Source organism: Balaenoptera physalus (assembly GCF_965194825.1).
Source record: "Balaenoptera physalus genome assembly, chromosome: 17".
NCBI lineage: Eukaryota > Metazoa > Chordata > Mammalia > Artiodactyla > Balaenopteridae > Balaenoptera > Balaenoptera physalus.
In genome coordinates, this window is record NC_138895.1 from 77,846,996 (window position 1) to 77,873,271 (window position 26,276).

The window sequence follows — 26,276 nt, forward strand, 5'->3', positions numbered from 1 at the left end:
GGATGGGGAATAACAGAAGGAAGACTGATCTAGGAAGCAAGGCACTTAACCTTGGTTCTGCCCCCAGCCTGCTTTGCGACGTCAGGAAACTCACTGCCCTCTCTGAGCTGTGATTCCCACACACACCAAGTTGTAAAACCCAAACTCCTCGCCAGGGCCTGTGGCGGGTGCTGCAGTGTGCGATCCGCCTTCGGGACTGAGCGCTTGTCTCCTAGCTGCTGAGAGTGCTGGAAGCTTGTGGCTTTTCCGAAATGAAGAGAGTCCCCTTACCCGTGGTCGCACTCCCCTCCCTGGGATCGGCCGGTCACTGGCGACTGGTCAGTGCAGGGTATCCAGCCTGGTCCCCTGTCCTGCAGGCAGGACAACTCTGCAGGATGATCTCAGCTCCAGAGCTCCCTGGGGTGTCAGCTGCGGGTGACTGCATTGCAGCCCAACTTTTCTCTCCTGAAATCCTGCTTCCTTTCCTCTCCCTTCCAAGCAATGATCCTGAGCGCATCCCCCAAGAATCCCCCTGAATGCTAATCCCCATCTCAGCATCTGTCTCTCTGAGAACCCAGACTGAGGCCCCAGTGGTATTCTCCTCTGTGATCTCCCCCCTCCTCTCACCCTCCCCTTACTCTCTGCTCCAGCTGTACGGCCCTTCTTCTCTGCATTAAACTAGCCAAGCTTGTTCCCGCCTCAAGGCTTTTGCACATTCCTTCTGCAGGAAAGCTCTTCCCTCCACCATTTTTGGCAGTTTTTTTATCACTTAAATCTCAGCTAAATGGTCATCTTCTCAGCAATGGTCATCTTTCCCTGGCCACTCAGTTCCCCAGTCACTTTCAACATACCTCCCTGTTTTATTTTCTTCAAGGCCCTTATCACTCCCTGACATTGTTTATTAATTATTCTATTGTTTATTTTTCGTCACCCACTGCATTGGAATGCAAGCTTCCTGAGGGCAGAGACTAAGGCAGGCTTATCCACTGTCCAGGCTCCAGTGTCAACAACTACATCTGGAATAAAAGTAATCATTCCACAGATACGTATGGAATGACTGTGTGACATAGTTGTACCTGCGCAGGGGTCTTAATACTAGAATTTGAGATATCAGTGAACTTAATGTACTAGTTTCCTAGAGCTGCTGTAACAAATTACCACAAATCGGATGGCTTCAAGCAAAAGAAACATTCTCTCACTGTTCTGGAGGCCAGAGGTCTGAAGTCAATGTGTGGGCAGGGCCGTGATCTCTGATGGCTCTAAGGGAGAACCCATCCTTGCCTCGACCAGCATCTGGTGGCCCCAGGTTCCTTGGCTTGTGCGTGCTCCAACCCAATTGCTGTCTCCGTGGTCACATAGCCTCCATCTTCACATGGAATTCTCTGGTCTTCTCTTCTATTGTGTACAAGGACAGGTGTCACTGGATTTAGGGCCCACTCATAATCCAGGATGATCTCTTCTGGAGATGCTTAATTTAATTACATCTGCAAAGACTCTTTTTTTCCAAATGAGGTCACCTTTACCCATATGGACATTAGAACATGGACATATCTTTTTTGGGGCTAGCATTCAATCCAATACAGATGGGAACCAAAATGCATCTTCATTTTTATTACCTTCTAACTGAAATTTATAATTTACCTTGATTATGAAAGTGGGAAACAAGCCACAGTCCTATCAGCAGTGCCTGGGACTCTATCGCCAATTTATATTGCAGATATTTTCACTGTAGGAATGAAAGATGCTCATCAGTCCTTCAAAAATACAGTCCTTCTCAGACCACCCCCACTGGCCCTTCTTATAGAACGTGCTAATAGAGGAGCCCGAATATTATTATTTTACCAATTTGTTGTTAAACTATTTTGATAACTGTATCGAAATATAATTGGTATCCCTCTAATCTTGCGTATTTCGTTTTATGAGAAGGGGTCCACAGGAATTCCAGACAACCAAGGGGGTCCATGGCACACAAAGAGGTAGTCTCTGAGGTGTCTTTTACTTTTGACCTTCACAGTTGGGCATATGTTTCGGTCACATGTGGAACAACATCAGAGGCAAGAAGATGAGCCCTGAGGCATAGGGACCCGAGAGCAAAGAGCTGGGTTTGGAGGGAGAAGATGTTCAATCCTCATAACGCTTTACATCCCCTGAGGATGGTTCCCTGTCACCCCACGGTCCTGACAGACAGCAGGGTAGCAGAGAGCATGGAAAGGACTCAGGGCTTTGGGGGTAATCCAGGAAAGGACTGTCGAATTCCACATTAGAGCCCCTGAACCCACAGCTGGCTGGTGAATGTTCACAAAATGAATAAACACATAAAGGATGGTCGGAACTCCAGTTCAAGAAAAATCCCTCCATAGACAACTGAAACCAGCTCTCTCTCTAAAAACAAACAAAAAAAAAAAGCTTCTTCCCATAATCCAGGTGCAAGTCAATGCTGAAACAACTCTTCAGACACAGAGTTGCTCTTGTTAGAGCATCGTAACATTCGGCCGCTCCAGGGCTCCCTGGATCAGGCAGCCGTGGTCCATTAAAGTGAGCAATAAATATTTCATACTCTGAGCTGGAGGGTGCCATTGGCTCCTGCTTGCTTCCTCGGCTGCCTGCAGCTGTGATGCCCTTGTCTCTCCATTAGCTGTGCGGATTATGTTGAAGCCACCTAGATGAGGCCGGCACGCTTATCCTGCCTGCCAAACAGATGAGATGGCTCTTAAAGCCTATGCTTATCTACCCAGAGCTTATTGTTCAACCTGAAATTTTTTTTTTCTTGTTTTGTTATTTGCTGGGTTTTTTTGAAGGTGTTTTTATGTTTTAGTTAAAATTTTTAAAAATTTAATACAAATTTTAAAGGTTACTTTCCATGTACAGTTATTATAAAATATTGGCTGTACTCCTTGTGCTGTACAATACATCCTTGAGCCCATCTTACACCCAATAGTTTGTACCTCCCACCCCCCAGTCCCTATATTGATCCCCCCCCACTGAGTAACCACTAGTTTGTTCTTTTATGTTTTATTCACTAGTTTGTTGTATTTTTTACGTTTTTTTTTTTTAATAATTCTTTATTTTATTTATTTATTTTTGTCAGTGTTGGGTCTTCGTTTCTGTGTGAGGGCTTTCTCCTGTTGCGGCGAGTGGGGGCCACTCTTCATCGCGGTGCGCGGGCCTCTCACTGTCGCGGCCTCTCTTGTTGCGGAACATAGGCTCCAGACGCGCAGGCTCAGTAGCTGTGGCACACGGGCTTTGTTGCTCCGTGGCATGTGGGACCTTCCTGGACCAGGGCTCGAACCCATGTCCCCTGCATTGGCAGGCAGATTCTCAACCACTGCACCACCAGGGAAGCCTTGTTGTATTTTTTAGATGCCACATAGAAGTGATACCATATAGTATTTGTCTTTCTCTGTCTGACTTATTTCACTCAGCATAATGTCCTCCAAGTCCATCCACGTTGCTGCAAATGGCAAAATTTCATTCTTTTTTTGTGGCTGAGTCGTATTCCATTGTATATATACCACATCTCCTTTCAACCTGAAATATTTTGAAGACAAGGAGGTTAAGCTTTAAAGAGGAGCTGTGTGAGAGTTCAGTAAGAATCTCCTAACTGTTGCCCTTGTGTCCACACATGAGCCTCACTTGGAAGGACTTCAGCGGTGGGTGTGCCTGCCCATCTGAGGCTGCCGTGAACAGGGCTTACAGTATCAGACTCGGAGTGAGACCTCTAGCTGATGAGGACCCTGCTAGAACGTCAGAGTTCCAGCTTCCTCAGATGTGAAATGGACATAAAGAATCCCTGATCCTTCCTGCCTTACAGGGTCCCAGTGGGCTAGAATGAGATGGTGAATGTGAACTCCTACATGAACCTGAAGGGCTGCAGATGTGGGAGGGATGTTTCTTCTGTGTTTCTCATGGCTCTGGGCTTTGAAGTCACATGACATTGAACACTGAACCACGTTGCCATTTCTGAAAGAGCCATTATCGTCCTGCTTACTCCCCGTGAGCAGGCCTGACTAGCTTCCGTTCATGGGTCAACCCCCGCCCTTCCAAAAGGCAACCCTCCTGTCCCGGTCACTCATGGCAATTCTGCTCCCTCGCTGGATACTGAGTTAGGTAGAGACATGCGATGACCCCAGAGAATGAGATGCTAGGAAAAGTCTGTGTGGGTGCTTCTGGAAAGGTGTTCCTGGTTTTGAAAAAAATAACCCAAGATAGGAATTTTTCTCTCCTTGCCCTTGGACATGTCATGCGAAGACAGTTCCGACAGACATCTTAACACTCTGAGGGTGGCGTTGCCACTACGTGAAGACGGCAGAGTGGAAAGATGAAAAGCCTCAGGGCTCATGACGAGACTGTTGAACTGGTGGGTTCACACTGGAAACATCTACCTCTGATTTGCATGTTTTGTGATGTTATGGCCTTGATTGTTTATGCCATTTTGGTTGCATAATTCTAGTTTAGTTGAATATTATTTTACTTGCAACCCAAAGCATTCTGATACTGAAGTCTATTAGAATCCTGAGCAAATTGGGTCAGTATTCTCGAATAGTCTAGAAGGGAAGATTTAGTTCATGGCTTTTGTGATAGCTCTTATGTCTTTCTCAGGATCTTTCCCCTTACAGTGTGGTCTGGATGCTGAGCCTCACAGGCCGGCAGCATGGCACTGAATAAACAGAAGTGCACGGAGCAGTAATGGCTAAAGATGTCACGTTGACTCCTGGAGCTCTGACCAATAGCGACATGACAGTAGCTCGAGGGTTGTGAAGGGCAGACCTCTTGTGTTTCCATTAAGCCCCAATTCCCCCACTACTTCGCTCAGCCTCCAAGCTGAAATCATTATTAATTAATATGCTTATACCTATTAACATGTGGTGACACGAATTGATGTTAATTCTATTAATCTACTAAATGCCTCCTGTGTGCCAGGTCTGATGCTAGCTGTTATACCGCGTCATCTCACTGTCACTCCCGCAATCCTGCAAAGTAGGTATTATTATGCACATTTTCCAGGAAACGAACCCAGGGTTCAGAGAATTAATTCGTGTGCCGAAAGGTCCACATTATGATTGGAAATCAGCGGAGGCAGGACATAACCTCTGGAATTCTCCCTGGTCTAACTGCTCTGGATGGTATTTTGCAGATGGAAGCATCTGTTTTGGATTTGCCCCAGTTCTTGGATTATTCTGATGGTAAAGAAGAGACATCAACCTTGGTGTCAAAGACCTGGAATTGAACCCTCGTCTTCTCACCGAGGCAGTGGTGGGGACAAAGAGCGTTGTCATGGCTTTGGATGGCTTTCTTCTCTCTCTCTAAAAGGGATAATAGTACCTAATCTTTAAGCAATTGATCATTAAAGGAAATAATGAATATGAAACTGTCCAGGTCATAATCGCTGCCAAATAATTATTTTAGCTCATTCATTCATTCACCCAACCATTATATTGATCTCTGGGTCTGCAAGGTGCAGTGGGTAAAAACCCTGGTACCAGAGTTGGACAGGAAGGCAGAGTCCACCACTTACCAGCTGTGAAATAGAAAACAGTGCAATTAACCTTTGCAAGCCTCACTTCCCCAACTGTAACAAAAGCACTTCCTTTGTGCCAGCTACACTTTAATCATTTTACACTCATTAACTGATTAAATCTTCACAATAGCCTTCAAGGTTGGCCTTTTATCTCCTTACTACAGATGAGGAAACTGAGGCACAGGGAGGTTAGAAACTTGGCCAGGGTTACATGGATAGTGAGTGTCAGAATTGGAAATTGATCCCATAAGACTGGACAGCAAAGTTCACGACGCTATACGGCTATTTCCCCTCCTAGAGTCACTGTGAGGACGAAATAGGTGTCAAGTGCACGAAAAAGCGCGGTTAGCATTCGCTACACGCCAGCCACCGTATAGTAGGACAGCGCAGTACTCTGCTCGACAGCGCCTGGGGCTGAGTTCTCTGGACTCTACTCCAGCTCCACCACTAGCTCCTGTGTCCACAACTAGGATGTACAAAATCTTGGGCAAGGGTCTCATTTTCCTCAACAGCAAAAGAGGGACAATAAGAACCTTCTGTGTCCAAGGGCGGCTGCAAGCTGGGACAGGGAAGGTATTAGAAGAGTACCCGGACCATTTGAAGTGCATTGCAAGCATGGACTTTTATTATAAAACTTGTAGCTGCTTTCAGTTATGAGTACGCTGGATAGGGGAGATGATTTATCCACCGTTGTCTCCCTGAAGCCCACAGCACAACACAGCATGGAGTTTGTGTGCTCATGAGAAATAGGTTGACTTGAATGTTTGCGTGACCTGAGATACTTTGGGTCTCGTTATCTCTTCCTGGTACAAGAAGTTCACGGGACCTCTGCACTGATGAAGTCCTTTCCAAGCAATTTGCTCACATAACCTGCTCCAGTGGAATAGATGCATATGATGGGTGTGAGCAGGAGGGGGGTCGGGGTGGAGAAGCCTGGGATGGAGTGTCCTTGAATATCTTTTTTAGCTCCGACATGGAAGGCATTTGTAATTCGTCTCTACGTTCATTCAGTCACCCACGGTTGGGTACGTCCATGTCGGTTTATTTCCTTGAGAGAGGCAAGGCTGCACATTTAATTACTCTTTCCTTTTTTCAGCTCTCCGAAAGCAGAGATTCTTCAGTCATGCGGGCATGGAACACACCCGAAGCCAGGCCACGCAGCCTAAAACTCTCCCTCTCCTCTCTTCCCCCCTTTCCGCAGCTTCTTTTAACTTGAACTTCCAAATGTCTCTCCAGCGCTCCCCTGCCCTCATACACACCCACTGCCTAAGTCTGCAGTCTTAACCATCTCTCACCTGGATTCCTACAGCAGCTCTCTCTCTCTGCCTGTCCTCCTTATCTTCCATCTCATAATCCACCCTCCATCCTGTGTCCAAGGCGATTTTCCTAAATAGGACCATTTCACTTGCTGTTTGAAATGCTTCAGTGGCTTCTACCTGCTACGTGCCAGGACTCAGAAAGAAAACACTGACTGAGCAAACAAACACAGCCCATGCCCTCTTAGGATAATAGTACTTAATTACTATTATTAAGTAATTAAGTACTTAATTACTTAATAATAGTAATTATTACTTAGTAATAGTAATAGTCTATTACTAATTACTTACTAATAATAAGTAATAGACAGTCTCGGGGTGGACTGTCTAGTCCATGTTTAATTATTGCATACGACTGTGGCCATTTCCACCAAGCGGACGTCCAGGGGGATTTGAATGGGCGCACAGGAAGCCTTACCCAGTTGCAGTAAGAAAACAGGCTGCCTGGGGAGTTGGTGTGTGAGCTGAATGCTGACACAGGAGGAATGAGCCAGGCTCTGCAGGGCACCCAGGGGGTGGGAAGAGCACGTGCTGGGCCAAGCTGAGCACCGGACTCCGTGCTCCCACCATACCACAGGCCTTGTTGCCCCGGATGGTGGCCACTGGCTTGTCTGTGCGCGTCAGTCTCCCCACTGTCCCCAGAGCTCCCCAGGGGCAGAGGCCTTGCCTTCTCTTATTCTGCGTGCCCAGTGTAGTGGACACTTGACAAATATTGTTACCAGGGGATGACTAGGTGAAGAAATGGGTGGCCTCTCCCTTTTGTGTTTTCATCATTTAATTGCAGCCTCTCCTTCTGGGTCATTGCTCGGGGAGGTACTGAGCTTCCTCTTCCTTCTCGCCTGGGCCCAGACCCACCTTTTCTGAGTCAGAGAATTCAGAGGGAGCCTCTGCAGGTGAATACAAAGGAAAGCAGATGCCTGCGCTTCCTGTGCAATCTGCCTCCCAAGAGTCTGTGAGTTACTGTTCCATGAAATGGCAGGGGTGTGGTGTGTGTGTGTGTGGTGTGCATATGTATTGTATGGGGGGTGTGTGAGATTCAACACGGTTTAGCAGTGGTTATGTTACAATCCTTGGATCCAAGCTGTAGGTCCTAATCACCCATGTTATCCTTTATTGCTATGTGGTCACTTGACCTCTTGGATCCCCAGTTTCCTTACCAGTACAATGGCCATAAATGTCACCTCAGAAATGTTGTGAGGATTAGAGACATTGCGTTTAAATCATCTACCATCTAAGGTTTTGATTAATTTCACTACTGAGCTGCCATGCTCAGGGGTCCATCCCATTCCAATGAAGGGCGCCTGCAGGCATCATATCTGAACCCATCAGCCAGCCCTGCCCAGGGGACCCTTGAGCTAAGATAAGGGCAGACCAGAGCCAAGGGCTATTGAGCCAGCAGTGTCCTAGTGAAGACATAATGTCCACCCTGATTTCTTCTTAACAGACTTTGGGGAGGGGCTGGCAGAATTTGGTTTTAATGGAAAGCCACAGTGGGTGGCTGAATGCACTTGTCTTCACTAGGTCCTGTGTCTGGAATCACTGGGTCTGGGGCTGAGGTTTCTGAAGCTCCCTTAGGTCACGGAGGAGACCCCTGAGGGGCCTGGGCAACTCCTCTCTGTTTAAATACACACAATCCTCCAGGCCCTGAGCAGTGTCCCGGTGGAGGATAAAAATCAAAATAGCCCACTCTATATTGTGTGTCTATTGCGTCCCAGACATTGGGACAGACACGCCAATGCTATAACATTTAATTCTCACGGTACTTCTCTAAGGCACTTAAGACTCTAAGTGGGTCTTAACTGGGAATGCTCCCCTTCTCCCCACACACAAACCTCAGGGGACATTTGTCCACCTACGGAGATGTTCCGATTTTTAAAAACCACATAGTCATCTTAATAGATGCAGAGAAAAGCATTTGTCAAAATCTGAAATCCCTTCATTATAAAAAAGCTCAATGAACTAGAAATAGAACTTTCTCAACCTGATAAAGGGCATCTACAAAAAACCCACAGCTAACATCGTATTTAACGATGAGAAACTGAGAGCTTTCCCCTCAAGATCAGAAACAAGACAAGGATGTCTAGTCACACCACTTCTGTTCAACACCTTCTGAGGGTCTAACCAGGGCAAGTATACGGAAAAAAAGAAAGAAAGAAAAGATATCCAGATTGTAAAGGAAGGCGAAAAAAAAATCTCTTAGCAGATGACATGTTCTTGTAAAGATCCTAAGGAATCTACTAAAAAACTATGAGAACTAATAAATGAGTCCATCAGGGTTGCATAGTATAAGGTCAATATGAAAAATTGATTGCATTTCTATACATGAGCAATAAACATTCCAGAAATGAAATTAAGAAAACATTCCATTTACAATAGCATCAGACAGAATGAACTGTCTGGGAATAAATTTAACACAAGTAGTACAAAAACCTCATACTCTTAAAAGTACAAAATATTGTTGAAAGAAATTAAAGAAAATCTGAATAAATGGAAAGATATTCCATGTTCTGGATTGGAAGAGTTAATATTGTTAACACGGCAATGCTCCTCAAATTGATCTACGTATTCAACACAATCCCAGGTGACATTTTTTTTTTTTGCAGAAATTGACAAGTTGATAATAAAATTGATATGGAACATTTAAGAGACCTAGTATAGCCAAAACAAGCCAGAAAAAAAGAGGAACAAAGTTAGATCACTCACACTTCCCAATTTCAAAAGTCAGCTGTTAAAAGATCAACCGAGGCACATTAAAACATTCCAGAGTTGGTTTGAGCATGCATCCATTCAAATTGGACAGCGCCAAACTGAGTAGATAGAAGCCCTCCACAGACAGGAGCCAGGAGAGTGGTTTTTATAGAGAAGACGTGGAAGCAAAGCAAGGAAATTATGTGATTGGCTGGAGCTTGAGCAGTTGCCTTGTTTGGGAAAGGCTGATTGGCTGTTTGTGATTGGTTGTTCTCAGGTTTCATTTTCTTGAATTTGAGTGCATTGACTCTGGTGTAAGTTTCGGTTTGCATGCACAGACTACCAAGGCATTAGAGCCACCCCAGTCTAAAGGCCCCCTTGTTTAATTTCTTTAACACTGTAAACTTACAGTAATCAAGACAGAGTGGTACTGACACAAGGATAGACATGTAGATCATTGGAATAGAATTCAGAATCCAGAATTAAATCCTCATATTTCTGGTTAACTGATTTTTCAGCAAGGGTGCCAAGACCATTCAGTTTGGAAAGAATATCCTTTTCAACAAAAGATGCTGGGGCAACCAAATATCCCCATGCAAAAGTACAAAGTTGTACCTCTTCTTCACACCATACAGAGTGATTTCAAAATGGATCATAGACCTAAATGTAAACTAAAACTATAAAAATCTTAGAATAAAATACAGGAGTAAATACTCATGGCCTTGGGTTAGGCAAAGCCTTCTTAGATATGAGACCAAAAGTACAAATGGCAAAATAGGTAAGTTAGACTTCTTCAAAATTAAAAACTTCTGTGCTTCTTCAAAATTAAAAACTTCTGTGCTTGTAGTATGCCATTGAGAAGGTGTAAAGATGACCTACAGAATGGGAGAATAGATTTGCAAATTGTATATCATATAAGAAACTTGCATCTAGAATATATTATAAAGAACTCTTACAAGTTAATAAGAAAAAGACAGCCCAATTTAAAAAGTGGGCGAACAATCTTCTTTCCAAAGAAGATACGCAAATGGCCAACAAGCATGTGAAAAGATGCTCAACATCCTTCCTCATTAGGGAAATGTAAATCAAAACCTCAATGAGATACTGCTTCGCATCCACTTGGATTATTATAATAAAAAGTTCAGACAGTAACAGATTTTGGCAAGGATGGGGAGAAATTGGAACGTTTTACACTGCTGGTGTCTGTAGCCACTGTGGAAAATAGTCTGGCAGTTTTCCAAAGGTGAAACAGAATTACCACGTGACTCAGCAATTCCATTCCTAGATATGCACCCAAGAGAAAAGAAATTTATGTCCACACAAAAACCTGTTCGTGAATGCTCATAACAGCATCATTCATAATAGCCAAAACATAGAAACAACCCATGTATCCATCACCTGATGAATGGATAAAGAAAAGGTGGTATGTCCATACAGTGGAATATTATTTGGACATGAAAAGGAATAAAGTACTGTTACCTGCTACAACTGTGTGCCTGGTGTGTGGACAGAGGAACTTTGAAGACATTATGCTAAATGAAAGAAGCCGGTCACAAAGGACCACATATTATATGAGTCCAATTTTTATGAAATGTCCAGAATCAGCAAATATATAGAGACAAGAAGTAGATTATTGGCTGCCTCTGGCTGGGAGGAAAAGTGTGGGTTGCTGGTCTTATGATGATTGAAGCATTCTGGGTCACTCTTAGGGATGATGAAAATATTCTAAAATTGATTGTGGTGATGGTTGCACAATTCTGAATATACTAAAACCCACTGAATTGCATATTTTAAATGTGTAAGGTGTATGGTATGAAAACTGCATGTCAATAAAGCTGTTAAAAATAAAAATCAGCCCTCTAGATTCTAAAGTGCTTGTTCCGTCCTGGCAGAGGGTGGCTCCTGGAAGCTGCTTTTCCCTGAGACCAGGGTGGGGTCTGGGGACAGGAGCTTCCCTTAGTTCCCAGTGTGCAGGAAGGGGCTCTGCGTTAAGTGCAAGTGTGGCAATGGCGTCTCTGGGGACCCCTCCTTCGAGTCCTGTCTCACTACAGATCTGTCTCCTGACCTCATTTATGGTCAAGTTCAGGTCTTTCCTGAAGGACTGGGGCTTCCGCTTTGGTACTTACTCTTAGCACACAGCAAGGGGTCTTGAAAACAGTGGTGGGCTTTAGAGCTATGCACAACTGGCTGTGAGTTCTGGCTCAGCTCTGTGGAAGTTCTGAGGCACCGGTAAGTCACCCAGCCTCTGTGGGATTCTATCCCTTCCTCTATAAGTTCAAGAGAAAAAGAAAAGTAACTTGTATCAACTTGTGAGAGGGTGAGACGGATGAGGCTGTCCAGTATCGAATTTGGTGTCTGGTCCATGGCAAGTGCTCGGCAATGGTCTCCCGAACGATGGAGATGCTGGCGCTGCTTTAAGCATCTGGACAGATCCTTCTGAACACTGAGGCAAGCTTGTTTAGTGTCTCATAATAATGATAATGATAAAGAAAACAGCTCTCTCTTATCGAGGGCTTTGTTTTCAAGAAAGTTTGCACAACTAAGTTGTTCAGTGCTGGCCCTGCCCCATGCAAGGAGCCTGGGACGAGGCGGCAGGAGGTGGCAGGAGCCCCTGAAGGACTTCCGGGACAGCTGAGTTGGCCTGAGCAGCCCAAGGCCTTCGCGCAGCCCAGGCACCGCTCCAGGTCCTCGCTAGGGTCTCCAGCCACCCTCCTGGATCCAGGCTGTTTCCCCATCTTCGCAGGCGCCTTCCTCTGGCTTGGCTCGCACAGTTCTGATAAGCCCAATGGATGCTCAGGGTCCTTGGGAGGTCAAGGAACTTGGGGCCCAAATGTCATCCGTCCAGTGACAGAAACCAGATGCTGCGGACGAACTGATGCCAAAGGGAAAATAAGAAGTTAAATGAAAGGGCCAGGAGCCCGGTTCCTCCCCCACCCCCGGGCTGAAGAGTCGGAGCAAACGCCCACAGCTCTGCTTGGACCCGCCATATCACCATCATTTTCTCTGGCTCCCATTGTGAGGAGCCAGGGCTGAGCACCTACTGTCTGCACCCCAGCCGTGCCCTGGGTGGGACCCTGGGAGACTCTCAGGGAGAGCAGGAGTGGGTTTACAGCTGTGCAAGCCCCTTATCTTGTGGCAGATGGATAATGGAGTTTGCGGATTGCTGGCAGTCGGCGGACCCCGCTGAGAAACACCTCTCTCAGCCATAAACAAGGGAAAAAACAATACAATGTAGCAAAAGCCTAGAGCCGCTGTCATACATTAAGCTTCTATTATGTGCCACATATCGACCTGGTGTTTATATACATGATCTCATCCAATCCTTAAATCAAGGTAAGGTTACCCTTTCTGTCTGCAAATGAGGGGACCGAGGCTCTGAGTGTCTAGTGACTTGCTAGCTAGTCCTACAGCAGGTCAGCGGGGAAGCAGAGGTTTGCGCCCACCTCTCATCTCGCTCCTTACTCCGCGCAACACCCGTGGTAGCTACTAATTGTTCCTTGAGGAATAGAGTCAGGAGGTCATTCCCAGGGCCCCTGACTTGCCTTGGTCAATGAACTATGAGCTGAATGGAAAATTTAAGACAGAGCTCACAGTTTGCCATGTTTTCTGGCTATAGAAAAGTGGAGAAGGTGGGCAGGGGTGAATCTTGAAGGCTCTGCTAAGCCTTACACAGGAGCTGAATCTTTTTTTTCTTGGGAGAAATGGGGAGCTGCTAAGAGCTGCATTTTAGAAGAATCGCCTTAACGGCCCTGTGGATATACCTTGACGTAGAGAGGCTAGTGAAGAACCTGCTCTAATAATATAGGTGCAAGTTGAGGTGAGCTTGAGTTAGGGCCGTGGCGTAGGGGTGGAGAAGAGGAGATACACATACAGAGAATTTAATTGAGTAGATTCTGTAGGACTTGATGGCTAAACTGCACATAAGGAGGAGGGGGAAGAGAGGGCAGCTTCATTCTGAAGCCTGTGTTCTTTCCTCCCTCTGAACTAGTGTTCTTCTTTTTTTTTTTTTTTTTTAATTTTTGGCTTTTCACCATTGAGTACCATGTTAGCTGTGGACTTGTCATATATAGCCTTTATTACATTGAAGTACATTCCATCTATAACCAGTCTGTTGTGAGTTTTTATCATGAAAGGATTTTGGGTTGTCAAATGCTTTTTCTGCTTCTATTGAGAAGATTTTTTTTTAAAAATTAATTAATTTATTTATTTTTGGCTGTGTTGGGTCTTCGTTTCTGTGCGAGGGCTTTCTCTAGTTGCGGCAAGTGGGGGCCACTCTTCATCGCGGTGCGCAGGCCTCTCACTATCGCGGCCTCTCTTGTTGCGGAGCACAGGCTCCAGACGCGCAGGCTCAGTAGTTGTGACTCACGGGCCCAGTTGCTCAGCGGCATGTGGGATCTTCCCAGACCAGGGCTCGAACCCGTGTCCCCTGCATTGGCAGGCAGATTCTCAACCACTGCGCCACCAGGGAAGCCCTGAACTAGTGTTCTTTTGATAAACCCTTTTACATTCATCATCTAATTTGATTCCCCAAATTGTTCTCTAATTTCAATTGAGCAGATGCTATTTCTGCTGTACAAATGAAGACACCGAGTCTCAGAGAGGTGACAGGATAGGTTGCTTAAAAATCAAAGTGCTTGGAGAATTCCCTGGTGGTCCAGCGGTTAGGACTCCATGCTTCCACTGCAGAGGGACCGGGTTCAATCCCTGGTGGGGGAACTAAGAACCTGCAAGCCGCACAGCGCGGCCCAAAAAAAAAAAAAAAAAACAAAGTGCTTGAACTCAGGTCTCCTCATCGCCAATCTGTTCTCCTTGCTCAAAATCACCGTGACTTCATTTACTTAGATTTTTTTTTTTTTATCCAAAGATGCCACCACTTTTGTTTACTAGATCATAAGATGATACTGGCCCATTACCCTTGACCTAGTCAAACCACTACAAAAGACTTAATGATGCTATTTAAGATGCATTTCCTTGCTGCTTTGTGTAGGTGGCTTTCGCATTGTTGCATAGACAGTGATGGGAACATCAGTTACTGTCAGGCCATGACTTCCAGGGCATCTTCCAAGTTGCCTGGTTGGTGACATCTCTAGAAAGCTCAGCCCAGGCTCCAGCCCAACTGAAGAATCTCCCCCTTCCACTGGAAACCTCCTTGGTTGGGTCCCAAACTGAAAAGGCATAATTCACTGAAAACCAAAATAGGCCGAGTCTGATTCCTGTAGAGGTGAATAAATCAATTGCTTCTACTGACCTTCCAGAGAAGGCTGGAATTGCCAAAGGAATGATGATCAGATGTTCCAATGACACCCAGAAATTGTGACGTCAGAGGATTCTTTCACATAGTTTCCTACCCCGGCTTCCGGAGCGGTCGATGCTCAAAGATGTTGACAAGGCAGCGAGGATCTGTGGTCTGGAGGCCCAGTCGCTATACTTAGATATTTTAAGGGTGGAAGTAGTTTTCTTTTTCGAGGGGCGGGAGAGGTGGGGAGAAACTAGATAAGAGGGGATTGGGAGGAGGTGGAGCTGTTGCTTTCCAGCCATAGTTAGTCCGCTGATTTATCTATGAGTGTTCAGGCATATGCTACACACATAAAAAGCAATATGCTCAAAGGAAGCACCATATACTACAGTCTGGATTTATAAGACTCAGATGAGTGATTTTTATTCCATTGTTAAAGGCTTCCCCACCCACCCCCCCGTCTTACTCTATCAAAGAATTCCTCATAGGGTTTCTTGAAAGAGCAATCTCAGCCTCCCATGATGCTTTTAAAATGCAATTTATTGCACACGTTTTATTAGCATTCCACTGCTTACTAATGCAGTGCATGTTCAAAATGGCATGCGTCCACCCTTAGAAGGATGCCAGCTTGTGATGTCATTAGTTAGGTATTTGCAGTTGTCTTCATGGTTTTTTGGACAGGCACACAGTGAGTCCAGTCTGTGGTGGAGTTTAAAATGGCTTAATTTCTCCAAATCAAACTCAGCGTAAAATACACTATGGAGGCTCCCTGGCAGAGAGGTGGTGTGGGTCTTGGAAAGATGGCAGCGTGAAGACCCAGCCTCTGGTGCTCTCCTTGACATCAAACGACACGGAGACCAGAGCCAGCATCTCCCTTCTCTGAGTCTCACTTTCCAGAAGAGGAAAGTTAGGAGGAGGGGAGAAGCCAGTGGCTTGACACTTATGTATTTATTCCTATAATTATTTGTTTATTTTTCAGCTGCTGAACCCTTTCCCCCAAAACAAAAAATTATTCAGAAGCCCAAAATATAAAGCAAATATAAGCAAGCAGCCCTTGGAGTTCTATGCCCCTGGCCATCCTTTATTCCCATGGAAGATCTTGTGAAGGCAGGTTATAGGGAATTTTTAGGGGAAGATGATCACTTAGATACCTTCAGGTGTGGTAAATACCTGGGTTTCTCTCCAGCCTACTTCAGCCACTTAGTAGCTCTGAGAGCTCAGGGGGTCACATAGCTTCTGGTCTCTGTTTTCTCATCTGTAAAGTGGGGCACTCATGGTGCACTTGAAGGGTCTGATAAAGAAAAAGTCTAGGACATTGTTCAGACACACATATATGCTTATTGTGGTGTGTCTGTGTAAGTGCTGACATTTACTGAGCACTACATACACGATGGAACTAATGAAAGCACTTTACATGTATTAACTTTTTAATTCTTACAACACTATGAAGAAAGCACTTTTATTCCCCCTCAATTTATAGATGAAGAAACTGAATCTCAGAGAGACTAGGTAACTTGTTCGAGTTCAAAGAGCTAGTTAGTGATAGATAAGAACTTTGCCAGTTTTATACATATTTGGTACAGATCTTGTCTGAAAACCTAACCCAGTTTTTAATAACCTGAAACCCAGGTTATTAAACCAGACCTCTGACCCCAGGATTCCACCTAAAAGCCTGTGCTTCCTGCATTCCTACAGCATGACCCCTTGCCAAATGTTATAATAATTAAAAAAAATAATTTTAATTATTTTTTTCTACCAGCTTTTACAGTAATTTTATTAGGTGAGATATAAAACACTTTTGGGGATTTCAGAGTCAGTGACCAACCAGCGCAGAAGCTCTAGGCCTGGGGGCTCTGCCTCAGCTTTTTGTCCTGGGTGTGAATTGTTTCTTCAATGCTGTATTTTAATCAATCTGAGACGACATGGATTTTAGGATTCATCCTGCCTGTTGTTGAAGCTTTTAAAATGTAAAAAAACAAAAATCCTGTCTTAAAATCAATGAAATAGAAGAAGAATAATGTGCTCCATGCCTCGATGGAGCCCCTTTTACAGATGGGACAACTGAGTCTCGGTGAATCTAAGTATCTCATTCAAGGTCACACTGATGGTTGGTATAGAGCTGGCGCTGAAACCCAGCCTTCAGTCTCCTGTCCTGTGCTTACTTCCTGGGTCATATTGGGCTCCAGAATCGTGACTTTTTACCAGTGGGCTTTACTCAGGAGAAGTGATGGCTGCAGAAGAAAGTGCAACAAGGTCTCTGCCAAATCCTTTGCGGCGCGGGGGGTCCATGGAGAGCGTGCGCGCTGCTTTGCTGGCAGGGATGTCTCCCTGGGCCCTACCCGTGATTTGTACCACAAACCAAAAGAGTAAACAAAGGGAAGGATCACGTGTCTTTAGGAGACACATTTTCAAAAGTCAGCAAAAATCAAATAAGTTGTACAAATGTTTGGTGAATAACCCATCCTCGTCTTTAGAAGTCAAAGATTGTAGATGTTTGGTGATGTTTATTCTCAACTATCCAAATATTATCACTAAGGCTGTGGAGGGCAGAGCGAGAAGCAGATGCCCGCAGCTGCTTCATCACAGTGCAGAATGGAGGGAGTGTTAACTGGAGGCTGGAACAGAGTCTCCCTGTGGAATGTTTGGGTTGGTACAGTATGGAGGAGGGAACATTGGGTGTGGAGTCAGGCAGAGCTGAGTTTGAATCGTATCTGAATCATTAGCTATCTGAGTAACCTTAACAAGCTGTTCCAACTCCCTGGATCGCAGTTTCCTCCCCTGTAAAAGGGGGATATTAAATTTAGCCTGCAAACCATTTGGGAATTAGTGAGCTGGCATGTGTAATTGTTCTTGACTCAACATAGGGGCTTGATACATCTTTCTTCCCCATCCTTTCTCCATCTAAAACCGTACACCCACTCACCCTTATCACCCATTTCATGCCCTTTTGGGTCCTATGAAAGTTTGGTTTCCCCAGACATAGTGCGTGAGAGCAGGACGTGGGTACCAGTAGTTTATTTTGAAGGTGACCTCAGGAAGCAGGAAGGAGAGAACAGAGATGCAGACAGTAGAGGAAAAGCTACTACGAGGGTGTGTTATACAGGAGGCCAGTGGAGACAGTGGAGTCTTGACTTTTTTGGGCCATCTGCAATGTGTCCGGAATGTTTTCCAGAATCGCTCCTTTGAGAACAGAAGGCCAGTGCATTGGTTGACGGTTGCCCTGGGAATGTTTTCCACCACTGACCCTTCCGCACCCACACCCAGTTCTTCTGCACCATGCACAGAAAGCAGAAAATACAAAAGCTCTTTTAAGTTCAGTAGCTGTCACCACTGTCCACCATGGTTGTGCCTGAAATCAGATGTGAGCCAAAGGGATTTGACACCAGGTACCAAAAATTATCAGCTACAGGAAATTTAAGACAGACTTCACAAGAATAATCTAATGTCCCTTGACCATAAGAGACTGGGCTTTGCACTCTAGCTGCATTACTAATCGGCAGAAATATCTTGTCTATGTGACTTAACCTTTCAAGTTTCTGTTTCCTCATGCACAAACTGGGAGGAATTCATGTAAATTAAATGAGATAACAAATATACAAGGACTAAAAGGGTGCCTGGAAGACAGTAAGAGCTCAAGAAATACTATGCATTGTCGTTATTATTGTTGGTGGTAGTAGCAGCAGCAATGGCAGTGGTGGTGGTAGCACTGGGGTTTGGGCTACAGCCCAGAGTTTTACCTATAATCCAGGTGATGCTAGAGCCTGGTGATGCAAAGTGAGGTCTTCAGACCCGCAGAAGCAGCATCGCCTGGGAGCTTGTTATAACGGAGAATTCTCTCCCCTCTCCCCAGACCTAGGAATTAGAATCTGCATTTTAACTGATCTGCGAGCACATTACATTTTGAGAAGCAGTAGTCTGGAGGGGTGTTTCTAGGCTGGAGGATTAGGAATGTGCCCTGAAGCTCTGGCTCTAGGGAGGAGGAGCAGGAATGAGGTGGGAGGATATTAGAGAGATGGGATTGATGGGGCTTGGTGACAGTTTAGACAGGGGCCTGTGGGGAAGGAGGAGGGAGAGGTATGAGTTTCTAGGCTGTCATCCTCTTTTCCTTTCCCTTCCAGTGTCTGTGAAGCATCCAGGTCAAGCGATCCAGGAAAAGTGTAGAAGCAGTGGGTCTGGAACTTGGAGAGGTTGAACAGAAAGGTTTCAAATTGTGTGTCACCAGCATATTGTACTAACAACCACCATTTACTGAACACCTTTGATGTGGCAGTAACAGGCAAGGCCCTTTCCCTGCATTATCTCCTTTAACCTGCACGATGCCCCTGTGAGCAAGATACGGTTATTGCCCCATTTTACAGATGAGAAAACTGTGATGTGGAGAAGTTGTTTTTTAACCTTGGTCACCCAGGTAATAAGTGGAGAAGGGAGAATTCAAAGCCAAGGAAGGCTGAGTCCAGAGCATTCTCTTTGCCCAGTGATGCTGTGTTACACAGAGAGGACCATGCAATTTCTGGAACATTCATGCCACTTAATTGTTTACTAAGAAATTTCACATCCCCTTTCTTGTTATCCTTACATGGATACTAGCATCACTGTCTTCCTTTTTGTATATGAGGAAACCGAGGCTCAGAGAGGACGAGGGTGTTGAAGTTTCATAGCTCGCAAGTGATAGAGTAAACAGGAGACATTCTATGTCATCTCCACCATACCATGCCGCAGACCCCTGACTCGGCTTACCCTTTGAATATAGTGCCATTAGTTGCCTATTCAATCCCTTTCAAATAGGAGTGCCTTGGTAATGGATGTGATAGCTGGACTGACAGCAGCCACATTGCAGTCATGAGGCAACAAGCATGAGGTAATGTGGCAACTGGTAAGAATGGCAGAGAAAACAACCAGAAGGAGCTTAGGTCTCTGATGCCAAAGTCAAAGCAGCCCAACCAATATTAGGAGCTCTCTATCTCCAGACCTTTCCCCATGTGCAAAAACAACAAAAACAAAACAAAAACAAACCCTATTTGTTTAAGCCACTATTAGTACAGTTTTCTGATTTGCCTGTGAGCATATTCCTAATGGAAACATCCTTCTAAAAGCAAGGACAGTGGTTGTATTGCTTTAAGGGTGCTTTTGTGAGACCATCTCAGAGCACACACTCAGTACTCAATAATGGTGGCCATTACCATCTAGCCGTGTGGCTCTGACTCCAGTCTGAGAAGCTTTCCTGTTTCCCAGGCTAATCTCCACCACAGGGCAATGGCATTCTGCAGGGGTCTCCTGCAGTCAGAGTTTATTCCAAGGCAATTAGCCCTCGGCTTTTGAACTCTTTTCCTCTGTGTCTGACATTCATCATCTTGTCAGCCTGTCCCAAAGGCTCTTCAGACAAGTCTGGGAATGTCCTGAGGAGTTTCCCAGAGCATGTGTAATGGATGTCTCCTTTCCTCACGGCCCTTTCTGGTGTCTCTGAGTGGGCTGCTGGTCCTGGGGAATCTCAGATCCAGAATCCATTTCCGGAGTTATGTCAACCCAGGCTTTCTTCTTTGGGAGGATAGAGGGAGTGAGGAGTGGGCTCTCACAGGGGCAGAGCTGGAAGTACTGGAGCTGAACAACCAGGTATCTGTGTCACAGGCTCCACGAGCATCCTTTGCCCCTGGTTGCTGTGATGGTGCCAGTGGATTTGTAAAGTGCATGCCCAGCACCGCTGTGTGGACTGCATGCAAGAGTCATGCTGGCTGCAGAGCTGCAAGGCCTCCGGATGTTACCCTGTCCCACCAGTTCTTTATAAAGAAGACACTGAGGAACAGAGAGGTTGAGTAACTTGCTTGAGGTCACACAGCACATAAGGAGTAAAGCCTGGATTGTAAAAGAATCTGTCCGATTGGCTCAAAAGCCTTTGACCTACAAGGTTATATCTGATCTGGCTTCTGCCACCTGTCAGGACATCTTGTGCTGTGGCCACACAGGCCACTTGTTTGGTCTCTCATTTTTGAGCTTGTCCTGCCCCAGACCTTTTGCACTCTTTCCTCTGCCTGGGATGCTTTCTTCCCTTCTCATTTTTCAGGTTTCAGCTCATATGTCAATTCATCAAAGAGGATTTCCCTGACCACCCAGTCTAAGACTGCCTCACCCAACTCTGCGAGTCACTTTCTTGCTACATTTTGCTATTTATTATCTGTCTGAAACCACCTTATCTACAAGTTACTGACTGTCTCTCCTGTGAGAATGTAAACCACAAAAAAACGGAGCTGTCTGCTCTCTCACTGTTATTTTGCCGACACCCCGCACTCATCACATAGTAGGTGTTCAATACTATTTTAGGTTTAATGAATTAAATGGTTGGCGTTTGGATTCTCGTAGAGATAATATCTGACTATAAAATAAGATGTTAACAGTAGAAAAACAGGGTGTGGAGTATATAGGAACTCTCTGTACTAACTTGGCAAGTTTTCTGTAAATCTAAAACTATTCTAAAATTAAAGGTTTATCGGAAACAAACAAACAACAACAAAACCCAAAGGGAGTTGCTGGTGTTCACCCTTGCAGCTGGGCAGTGGAGTACGGTCAAGCGGTTTACACAGCACAGAGCCCCCCGCTGAGCGCAAGAGAGATGGAAGCTTCTGCAAACCATCCCCACCAGACGGTGGGACCACGGGGAGGACCGTGTCCACCCAGAGGAACCATCTCTTTCTCATGAATCTAAAGGTTGCTTAAAGCGGGGCAGCCCTGCCTTCTTTCACCCCATTCCCCTCTCCTGCTTTTATTTCTGCCTCTTGCTGTGCCCTATCTCCTTTAAAAATGTTAAACCTTTTCATAGAACTTTACACAGGCTTCTTCTATCACTGTTTCCGAGATGGGGTTTCATGCCGGGAGGGTACCTTCTGCTGACCAATTACCCATGTGCTCCTACGTTTGACCCGCTGATATTACGGTTTGCCCTCGTTTTTTTCTCTCCTTCCTTGTGGCAGCATCCATGGTGGCCTCCACCTTAGGCCGCCATCCCTTCTGTCACTTCAGCGAATCCTTTCCCATGGCTGACCCTCAGTGTCTAAGTGCAGAGCTAGATGGGCTGTGTGACCTTGGGTGCGTTGCTGCATCTCTCTGTGCTTAGTTTCCTCAGTGTGCCTTGGTTTCCTTGTCTGTGAGCTGGGGACAGTCATAGCTCCCATTTCATAGGGATGTTGTGAGTTAACACTTGTAAAGTTCTTGGAAAAGTTCTGGGTAAATACTAAGTGCTCAATAAACGCTAGTATAGTCAGCCCTCCACATCTTAGAATCAACCAACTGTGGATTGAAAATACTGGGGAAAAGTTTTAGAAAGTTCCAAAAAGGAAAACTTGAATTTGCCAAGTACAGGCAACTGTTTACCTAACATTTACATTGTATTTACAACAATTTACATGGCATTTACCTTGTATTAGGTATTATAAGGTAATCTAGAGATGATTTAAATGAGTTGATGCTGAGGATGGCTGTATGTTATATGCAAATACTACACCATTTTATATAAGGGACTTGAGCATCCTTGGATTTTGGTATCCTTGGGGGAGTCGTTCCAGGAGCCCCCCTTGGATACGAGTGACGACTATAATAATAATAATAATACACTCTTTATAATAGTTAATAATTATTAGTAGTAATAATTATTACTAGCATAAATTAATTCTTATTAATTCTTCTTATTATAAATATTACACATGCTAATTTGATAAAGTGATCCTCCAAAAATACAATTCTAATCAGGGTATTCCCCTGCATATAAACCTCTGTCACGGTATGAGTTTCCTTTTGCTGCTGTAGTAAACTGTCATAAACGTACTGACTCAAAGAACACAAATGCATTATATCACGGTTTTGGGGATCAGAAGCCAAAATAGTTTTATGGGACTAAAATCAAGATGTAGGCATGGCTTCTTTCCTTTCTGGAGACTCAGGGGGTAATTTCCCAGCTTCCAGAGGCTGCCTGCATTCCTTGGTTTTTGGTGGCATCATTCTGACCTCTGCTTCTGCCACGTCTTCTCTGACCTTCCCGCCTCTCTTTTATAAGAACCCTGATGATTACATCGGGCACACCCAGATAATCCAAAATAATCTCCCCATCTCAAGATTACTAATTTAATGAAACCTGCAAATCTCTTTTGCCATGTCAGCTAACATACTCACAAGTTCTGAGGGTTAGGAAGGTCTTCGGGGAGGTGTCATTATTCTGCCTCCTACAATTCTCTTTAGTAGAAAGCCTGAATTTTTCACACTGGCCTCAGACCTTCTAAAATTTGGAGTCGCTCCAATGCTTTGAGCCTTCAGTCTATTGAATCCCTTTCCACCTCATTTGCTATTTTCCCACAGGCCTGAAATCCCCCTTCCTTGCCTTTATCTCCCTGTTTCCATCTGAGAGGCCCCCTACCTTCTCCATAATCCAAATCATATCCTTCCTTCAAGATCCAACTTATCTATGTTAGACAGCAATTGTCACAAAAATGCCGCACATCACACCACCACAAAAAGTCAGTGGCTTAAATCCACAAACATTCATTCTCACTCATGTTTCTGCAGGTTAGCTGGAGATCAGCTGATCTAAGCAGAACTCAGGTGGGATTGGCTCCCAGCAGGAGGCTGGGTTCTTTCATCCTCCCTGGACCATGGTTGTTTTTCGTCATGGTGATGGCAGTAGTGTGAGGAAAAAAAAAAGCTTTATGCAAGCAAGCACATTCAACTCTGTTCTCTAGCAAGCTCACTAACATCGCATTGGCCACAGCAAGTCAAACCTTGCATCACTGGAACAGGAAATATACTCTACTCATAGGAGAAGAGGAAGAAGAGCAAATGATTCAGATTATCATAATGTCTCCTCCTCCAGGAAGGCTTCCCAGAGTTCCCCAGCTGCAATCTCTTTCTCCATCCTTTGGCAACTCAGAGCCCTCTGTGCTTTTCTTATAGCCCTGTGTTTTATCCATCACATAGTTCATTATCTTTACTAGAGTAGAGATACCTTCTAAATTGTAAGCTGCTTGAGATCTGGACTTGATTCACATCTATGTTACCACTAGTTCCCACCTTCCACCCTGCCGCAAGTGCCTGCTGATTGCTCAGTTAAGGTCTTTTGAACAAGAGAACAAATACCATTCATCTCTTGGTAGTAGAAGCCCCACCAGACTCACCAGATTGAGAATTCTCTTCTTGGTGATAACCGCAAGCTTGCGATATTCAGGGCACTGAGTTTGGGACCCAGAACACATTCATGACTCCCCGACATTATATTGTGTCCTAGTTATAAGAGGGAGAAGAAAAGTCTGGTCATTTGACTGAATGACTTTAGGCCACGTTCTCAATGGCCATTTTCGACAAGAGGGATTTTAAAACCAAGGAGGAGGAGACCCTGGGGCAGGACTCAGACATAGGACCCTTCGGGCACATGACTATGACTCGCCTCAATCACTTGTTAGATCTGAGCGGCAGTTTTCAAACTTATTTGGCCATAGAACTCCCTTCTCCCACATAACACATATTAACATCCTGTGGGACTCGAGGAGGAGGAGGATACCTACCCATGGCCCTATCCACGGTCCACTTAAACCTTGGTTTAAAAAGATTCTTTACCGAGGGGGAAAGCCTGCCCCCAGGGTTCTCCTCTTAGGACTTTATTCCAAGAGCTTGCGTCCTGTTAGGATCTGGTTCCGCTCCCCCCCGGCAGAGTGACCTCAAGCAGCTTAAGCTCTCTGAGCTCCAGTTTTCCTACCTGATAAACGGGTAATGCTAGCCCTTTGTCCGGAGGAAGCTGTGTGTGCTGAAGCGTGAAGTTTGCAAGGTATGCAGCCCACAGCCGTCCCAGAGGGAGGGCTCTGTGATGGCCACTGTGACCTCACTGTGGTCCAGGGTGGGGCTGGTCCAGAGGAGGACGCACGGCTTCTTTCCCCAGCCCCGAGCCTCTTGGCATGTTTCCATGTTTCCTCCTTGCAGGCCGGCGGGCTTCTTCACTCCCAGCTGGTGTCTCATAAACCCGCAGCTCGGGACGGGCGGGTTTATGCCCTGGAAGCGTTGTCTCACATACCCTTCCTGGCAGAGTGGTGTCTGCGCTACCCAGAGGGGAGCCGGGCCCGGAGATCCGGGGTAGGGCTGGGGCTGGGGAGTGTCCGGGGCCCAGCCAGGCCCCAAACACTCCCAGTGTGTTTCCTGGTGAAGTGGAAGGTAATATCATTTAAAGAGCTACTTCGCAACCACCAGTCTGTTCTGTATGTCCATGATTTTGTTTCTGTTTCATAGATAGGTTCATTCATGTCATATTTTAGAATATCCTATGATAAACCATAATAGAAAAGAATATTTGAAAAAAGAACGTATATATGTGTATAACTGAATCACTTTGCTGTCCAGCAGAAATTAACACACCATTGGAAATAAACTCTACTTCAATAAAAAAATACTAAAACTGAAAAAAAAATTTTAATGAAAAAAATAAAGAGCTACTTGGAAACGAACTAGAAAAACTGATGAAGCTGGGATTCATTTGTGTAGAGGAAGGAGGTCGAAGGAGATTAGATTAATAATAACATAGTAAGGAAGATTCAAATAGTTCTCTTCCCTCCCTCTTTCTTTCCCTCCCTCTTTTCTTCCATTTTTTTCCATCCATTCATCCATCTAACATTCACTGAACAACGCGTGCCTCCACCTTAGTGCCCCAGGGTTCTCAGCTACCTGATATGAATCCACCTGTCCCTCAGCTGAGTCCAGCAGATATTTCCTGAGCAGCACCTATGCACCAGCATCGTATAAGCCCTGGGATCCCATGATGGATGAGATATAGTTCCTGCCCCAAAGATCTCTGTCTAAAGCAAGAAACAGATGTACCAACCAGAAATTACAGTGCCCTGAGATACGTGTTAAAAGAACTATGCACACACCCCTCAGGACCTCATTTCCCCACATAGTAAAATAGATGCTTTATTTCCATGCTGATTTCCAGTCCTGACACCCCTGTGAACCAACGCCTTCAGAATGAAAAGTCAGAACAGGCTGCTGGTTCTGCTAACCTGCTAATGCCCCGATCAAGCACTCAGGTTCTTCACTGCCTGCCTTTCAGGGGAAAACCTGTGAAAAGTATATATTTAATGCCCTATGAAATAATAATGGGTCTTGCACAGAAAATTTCATTTGAAATTATGGAGTTCTCCGTGTCAAACACATCAAAGGATGTTTCGCGGATGTGCTTAGTGTCTTACAAGATTGAATAATAAAACATGTCAAGAGAAGTGGTGAATATTTATATGAGCTAGTAAAATTTTGATTCATTCATAAAGGAATATGAGGAAGAGAAAATGAAAAAGTATTGACATCGCATAGAGAAAAATCAATATTAAAGAGACAATGAAACGTTATAGTTGTCTCTGGGAGGTGGAATTATATGTGATATTTATTTCCTTTTCCATACTTTTATGTATCTCCCAAAAATTCTGCAGATGAGCATGAATTATGTACATTTTTAGAAAATAACATTACTTAAAAAGAAAATCACTCTCAGTGACTTGAGGATTGGATTGTTAGTGGACTG

General features: G+C 44.9%; 1 pseudogene across 1 annotated transcript in view; it reads right to left on the reverse strand.

Annotated features, from left to right (window-relative positions):
* LOC309646820 (protein FAM229B pseudogene) overlaps nucleotides 1–26,276 on the reverse strand; it is a 35,874-nt pseudogene continuing 9,598 nt past the window's right edge. The window contains exon 1 of the transcript in view: nucleotides 1–26,276. This exon is cut by the window's right edge and continues 9,598 nt beyond it. The product of the transcript in view is annotated as a protein FAM229B pseudogene (transcript).